Genomic DNA, 6,400 nt, shown 5'->3' on the forward strand with positions numbered 1-6,400 from the left:
TGATGGCTGACATACATGTAGATACTGGGGATCCGGGGAAAGCTCTGGGAGGCTATAGTGTATTCCCACTTGTCAGTGGATGCTGGGCCTGTACACCTATGGACAAAAACTGTGTTGCAGACAGTTTCTATGCAACCTTAATGTGTTACTGCTCAATGCTAGGACCTTAAAAAAAACCTCCACACCCTTTAATCCCTTCTCACTCTGGAGAATGTAGACACCTGTGCTGTTACCACAACTTGGTTTAAAGTTGTAGAAAGTACTCTGGCAATGCAAGGCTACAGTGTCTTCTACACATTTAGACCAACAATAGCATTGACTGGCGCCAAAGCTGGGGGGGGGGTCTCAATCTAGGTTATCAACAAACAAACCTCCAGGTTGGTTAAAACAGGATGATACCATGGAACTAATCCACATGCAAGCCACTGTAGCTAAGGTCCCTCACCATATCATGGCTAGCTACAGGTCACCACCAATGCCCATAGAGTCTCAAGACTCTTACCTAAACCTGCAAGAGGCACTCACTATCCAACCAAAACACTATTCATGGGTGACTTTACTATCCCAGTATAGACTAGGAAACCTACACTATCTCAAACTCACAGGCACAATGCTTCCTGGAAATTATAGGTTCATAGGTGTTTACTAGGCTAATGACCACAAGGACCTTCTCAAGCCTAACCATGCATTTCAAATCTCTGACAAGTTCTGTTGCTCTTGATAAGTGTAAGCAGGGGCCTGGGTGATGAACCATTTACAGGCTACCTGTGTCCATTAGAAACATAGGTGCCAGTCCAGGGATGAATTTCCTCTTCCCCAACCAATTGCCCAAGTTACACTTGAATTAGGTTAGGGGGATCTCTGCTTTATATAGATAGAGAGCCTGTTCCAGAGAAGGTGTAGTCTTTGTGATATATGCCTGTCTCTCCAGCAGGTCTTATTTGTATCACAGGCAAGATTTAAGACTTTAGAACAGGTAACTCTAGTGCTGTTAGTTTTGCAGGTATGCCAGAGGTCTGTCAAAGTGGGGTCTGACCATGCCTTGTATACCAGGTATATATCTCCCCCTAACAGCCTGTAGGAGACAGAACACAGGGATAGGGTTTTGAGGTGGTCTGCACAGGACATGTACTTATGTCCTGTATTCTTTTAGTGAGGAACCTCTTGGATGTTCCACTGATTGGATGTGCCTGATTAGGTACATACTAAGGGGAGGAATTGTACTCGATAGGTCTGATGAATGCTGAATGCAGTAGGACAATGACTTCCTTGGACCTAGATGCCATACCTTTGTTTATAAGTTGCTCAGCATAGAATGATTTCTTCACTACTGTAGACACATTATGGTCAATGTCTAGATTACTGTCTATGTGTGTGCCCAAGTCCCTGGCTACTCTGTCAACTCTTAGGGGTATGTTGTCAATATGATAGTTACCAGGGGTGTATGACTTCCCAAAGGATGCTATTATGCATTTCAAGGCATGTAGTTTTAGTCCATGGCTCTGACACAAGTTATTTGTCTGTCAGCCCTTCCTGGAGAACATTTGTGTTAGTCAGGGATTCTGTAACTGCTCCTAATGTGCAATCATCTGTAAATTTAGTTAGCCAGTGGCCTTTAACATTGGCCTTGACTTCAGAGAAGTAAATGCCAAAAAGGAGCTGTGCCAGAACCAATCCTTGAGTGACTCTGCTTGTCATTGAATTCTTTGTAGAGGTGGTCTCCCCAATTTTAACTTCCTGAGTCTTGTCTGTGAGCCAGCTGGCTATCCACTGGGTGACAAAAGGGTTTATACCTAAGCTCTTGAGTTTGTCAACAATGCTTAAGTGGGCCAGGTCAATGTAGGCAATGTGAACCATTTTGCCCTCATCCATTGCTTTGGTGGCCTTCACAAAGAAGTCCACCAGGTTAAGTAGGCATGATCTGCCCTTGATGAAGCCAGATTGGGTTGGGTTCAGTGTCTGGAGCTTTCCTATGTCATTACTGATCATTTCCATGATACTTTTTTCCATGGCTTTGCATATGAGACTAGTGAGACTTATGAGTCTGTAGTTTCCGTGGTTTGTAGATGGCCTGCCTTTGTGCAGAGGGATGACTGTTGCTCTTCTCCATTTATAGAGCATGAAACCTGTTTGGAGGCTACAATTCAATAACAATTCCAGATGGCCTGATAGGTCATGTTTCACACTGTTTAGAAGACATCCTGGGATGTTGTCAGGGTCTATTAATGCCGTGTTGTTGGCCTTAGAGAGAGCATTGAGGACCTGTTCCCTAGTGATAGTAGGTGGGGATATATTTGATGGTATTTCCTGAGGGGAGGTTGAGGGGGGGGGGTTAAATGTAGGGATGAATTTGTTGTCCAGTAGGTTTGCTATATCTTCTGGATAAGTACAGGTGGCTCAATTAACAATGAGATCTGCACACAACTGTGTATTGCTTTTGAAGATGCATACATAGCTAAATAATGCCTTTTGGATGCCCTTGGAGGCCAAATTTACCTCAAATTTGGCTTTGGTAGACATTATCTATCTTCCAACTATTTTTTTAGTTTGATGAGAGTTCTTTTATCCTGTTGGGTGCTACTCCTCCTAATTTTTTGCCACAATTTTCTTCCTTCTGTTATACAGCCTATTGATGCTGTGGTTCCTCCAGGGTGGCCTGTTGTTTGAGTTAGTTCTGTACTTCTTCCTGGTGGGTACAGTTGCCTCTATGCAGCTATTAACATGCTTGTACAGGGGTTCTGTGAACAGTTCTGCATAGGCAGCAGTGTTTTCAGGGTTTATGAGGGCTTGAAATTTTGCCAGGTTATTACTTAATAGTAGGAAGTTAGCCTTAGAGTAGTTCCTGAACATTCCAGAGTTAGTTGGGCTTCTTGAGTTTTGCTTTTACTGCAAAGGAGACCATTTTGTGGTCTGACTTTACTGGAGAAGACATTGCACTAAAGGATATGCAGCACTCTCCCATATTAGTGAGGTCCAGATCCAGTATGTTTGCACGCCTGGTCGGTGTATTTGACAATCTGGTCCAGGGAGTTTGTGTTTACAAAATCAAAGAATCTGTGTGCCTGCATGCTTGGTGTTGTATATGATTTCCTGCCAATAGCAGGGTAATTAAAGTCACCCATGAATATGGTATTGGGTTAGATGATGAGGGTTTCCAATACGTTTAAATACATGTTATGGATTTCCTGGGTCATAGATGGGCACCTATAGCTTGCCAGGAAGTGGTATGGGATTTTGCCTATAGTGAATTGAACATGGAGAAGCTCAAGTGCATTGTTCTGTTTGATCAGCCTTGAGTTATATTTATTTTTGAAGTAAATCAAAACACCTCCACTTTTTGGCTCTGTCTGTGTTGTAGCTGATCTAAATGTGTGGAAGGCATTATAGCCTTGCACTGCCGGTGTGCTCTCCATGGCTTCAAACCATGTCCCAGTGACTGCATAAACATCAGTATTCTCTAGGGTAAGAAGAGCTTGTAGGGAGTGGATTTTCATGTTTAGACTCCTAGCATTGAGCAATAACACCTTTAGATTTTCTTGGTTTTGATTTGCTACACTGGTAGTACTTTAAGTTTGGCATTGTCTAAAAAAGCACTATGGAAGGGACACTATCTTAGCTAATATTCAAAGGCCTAGAGGGGAGAGGTGCAGACCATCCCTGGCAAAGCTGTGTGGACTGTTGACCATCTCCTTCCATGTTGGCAAATATTGCACTCCCTTATGACACTAGAAGCTAAGTCAATTACTAAAGTCAGTCATCTTTTGCTCATATTGTGGCATCATCCTTGGATAAGGTAAAATATTGCTCAATGCTAGGCTCATACCAGCCTGGGACATATATTCCAAGAGATCTATGATGTCTCTCTTCATATAAACTAAGGAGGTACATCTCAGGTCATTTATACTGACGTGGACAATGACTAAGTCATACTGGTACTTGTGGTCCAATGACCTGAGTGCATGCATAATGTGACAGATTCTGGACACTGATAAGCAACTGACTGTGACTTTCTCTTTACTCAGCCTGGTGAGAGGGACATTAATGTGTCATATAACAGAGTCTCCAATGATCAGAATGTTGGATTGGGTGGTGGCATGGTTTATGGATTTAAAAATGCAGGCTCCATGAGATGTGGCTGTGTGTTAATGTGGGTGTTGTTTTGAAAGACTGCATCAGAGCTGCTGAGGATATTTATTATGTGTACATCATCTAAGACGTCCTTTGTGGTTTAGGAAGATTACATTTAGGTGCCTCAGCTTATATGCGACTATGTGTCTGCTTAGAACTGTGTGCGATGTCCTGTTGCAGGCCCTATGAATATGTCAGGTATATCCTGGAGATAAGCCATTCAGGAACCAGATATGGCAGAAAAATTATGGTGCAGTAGATAAATGCTGTTGATGCACACAACTGCACAATACTACTGGTGTGTCAGAGAGTGACCAGTATGATTTTGTATGCAAGGAATAGGGCACAAACATAGCTGTTGCCAGATGTGCCAGCATGACTGCTTCCACAACATATCATCAGCTCACATGTATAGAGCAGTTCCTAATAGCACTCAGAGGTGACATTGACAAGACTATCTGGATGATTGTGTAAATGTGAGAGCTGGACTGGTCAGGACTCCCCAACTGCCTGTTGATGATGCACCAGATGATTATGACAAATGCAATTCATGTTGCTCATTGGTAGCTCATCTGCTTGATGTAAGCAAACTTACTATGTGCTTTAGTGTCATACAGGGACATCAGGGCTTCACCTCTGAACCCTGCAGCATAGGTGATAACTGTCAGCATCCCTGTGGGGAAGCACTGGATGGGCTGTTTAATGTGCTATTGCAAAAAAAAAAAACTAGTGAGCATCTCTGCACAGTACACTCACATAGCATATTACTTTTCTGTCTCCCAGGTGTATCAGGACAGCAACTGATAGATACTTCACTGACATATATGCATGACTTCATTTACTCTGTATTTTCCTGGCATTCAGCTGCCTGTCTCATGTATGCTCACTTTTTGGGGGTTCACACATGCACTAGTTTACACACTTTTAAGTTATTTTCCACTAGGATAGAAATTGAGCAGTACAGGTCTGCACATTCCTGAGATCAGCACTTCGGTATATTCTGAAGATGATGTCAGTGTGCATATGATACAGTCATAGGACACAGTTGCACTGTTAGCAATACTAACAGTGAAGGGAGCATTCCTTTCACCCACAACCGAGAGGACTATAGAGGCCCAGGATGGCACTCTTGCATTACCAGTGTTTAGTGGAGGACATCCTCTCCATGTGCATCCCACCCATGGTACCCAGACAGCAGAAACACTGCCAGCATCCAAATGATACACAACTTCAGAAGAGCACACATATGCATTGGTGCCTAATGATGACCTCAGTGATGGGTTTTACATGATATTTTAGCTATTAATGTTACCTTAGGCATCAACCAGTGAATGTACAGGTCCGTGATCCAAGTGCAGATGGAGTGTACAGCGTAGCCTATATGAAGATACCTCTAACCTTTGTAGGGAATGTCAGTCTACATGGCAGCCATTAGTAGTTTACTGCAGCTAAAGGCATATGGCAGGCATAGTCAAGATAATGAACAGCTGCATACTACAGATGAGCATGGTTACTTTACATACATAGCTATCTCCATTCTTGCCTCCACCTCAAACGTAGCTAATCACACAGATTTGGATGACATTTTGCTGGTTCTATCAACGCCTCCATCCCTGTCTGTGGCTACTCATGTGTATGTGGACTACACTGTTCTGGTTCTACCATTGCCTTCATCCCTGGTTATGGCCACTCACATGTACCCATGGCTGAAAAATTCATACTAACCACCAGACACTATCTATGACTGCACATCCGGGAATAAAGTCACAGTCTTGCATATGAAGCCCACCTATTATAGCCTCCCCTGAAGCATATCCATCTACACTGGCCTGTGCAAAGACAGCTGCTGCACTTAACCAGCACTCCACTCCACTCCTATGGTTAGGGTTAATGCATTTTAGAAGTGCTTATCATGTGTGATCTAAGGAAAAAAGATTTGTTTCTTTTTAGTCCTTGAGCATAAAAGAACTTTTTTAACACTTAACTTAAGGTTTATGGAGTTCCAGAGCAGGGAACAGGACAGGGCACCAAAATGGTTAGCTACAGCTCTGTCTTCTTTGCCTTTGTCAGAGTCAAAGTTAAGTCAAAGAAAATTTATTGTCATTCATAACTACATCATAGTGTAGTTGAATGAAATTGTGATGGTTCGTTCTCAGTGCAAAAACATACATACAGAGAATAATAATAATAATAATAATAATAATAAAATAACATAAAATAAAATAAAAGTAAAAATAAAATAACATAATGGTCAGACACACTTTACATATAA

The sequence above is a fragment of the Protopterus annectens genome, chromosome 6.part0 (assembly GCF_019279795.1).
Source record: "Protopterus annectens isolate FY-2018-M chromosome 6.part0, PAN1.0, whole genome shotgun sequence".
Taxonomy (NCBI): Eukaryota; Metazoa; Chordata; order Ceratodontiformes; family Protopteridae; genus Protopterus; species Protopterus annectens.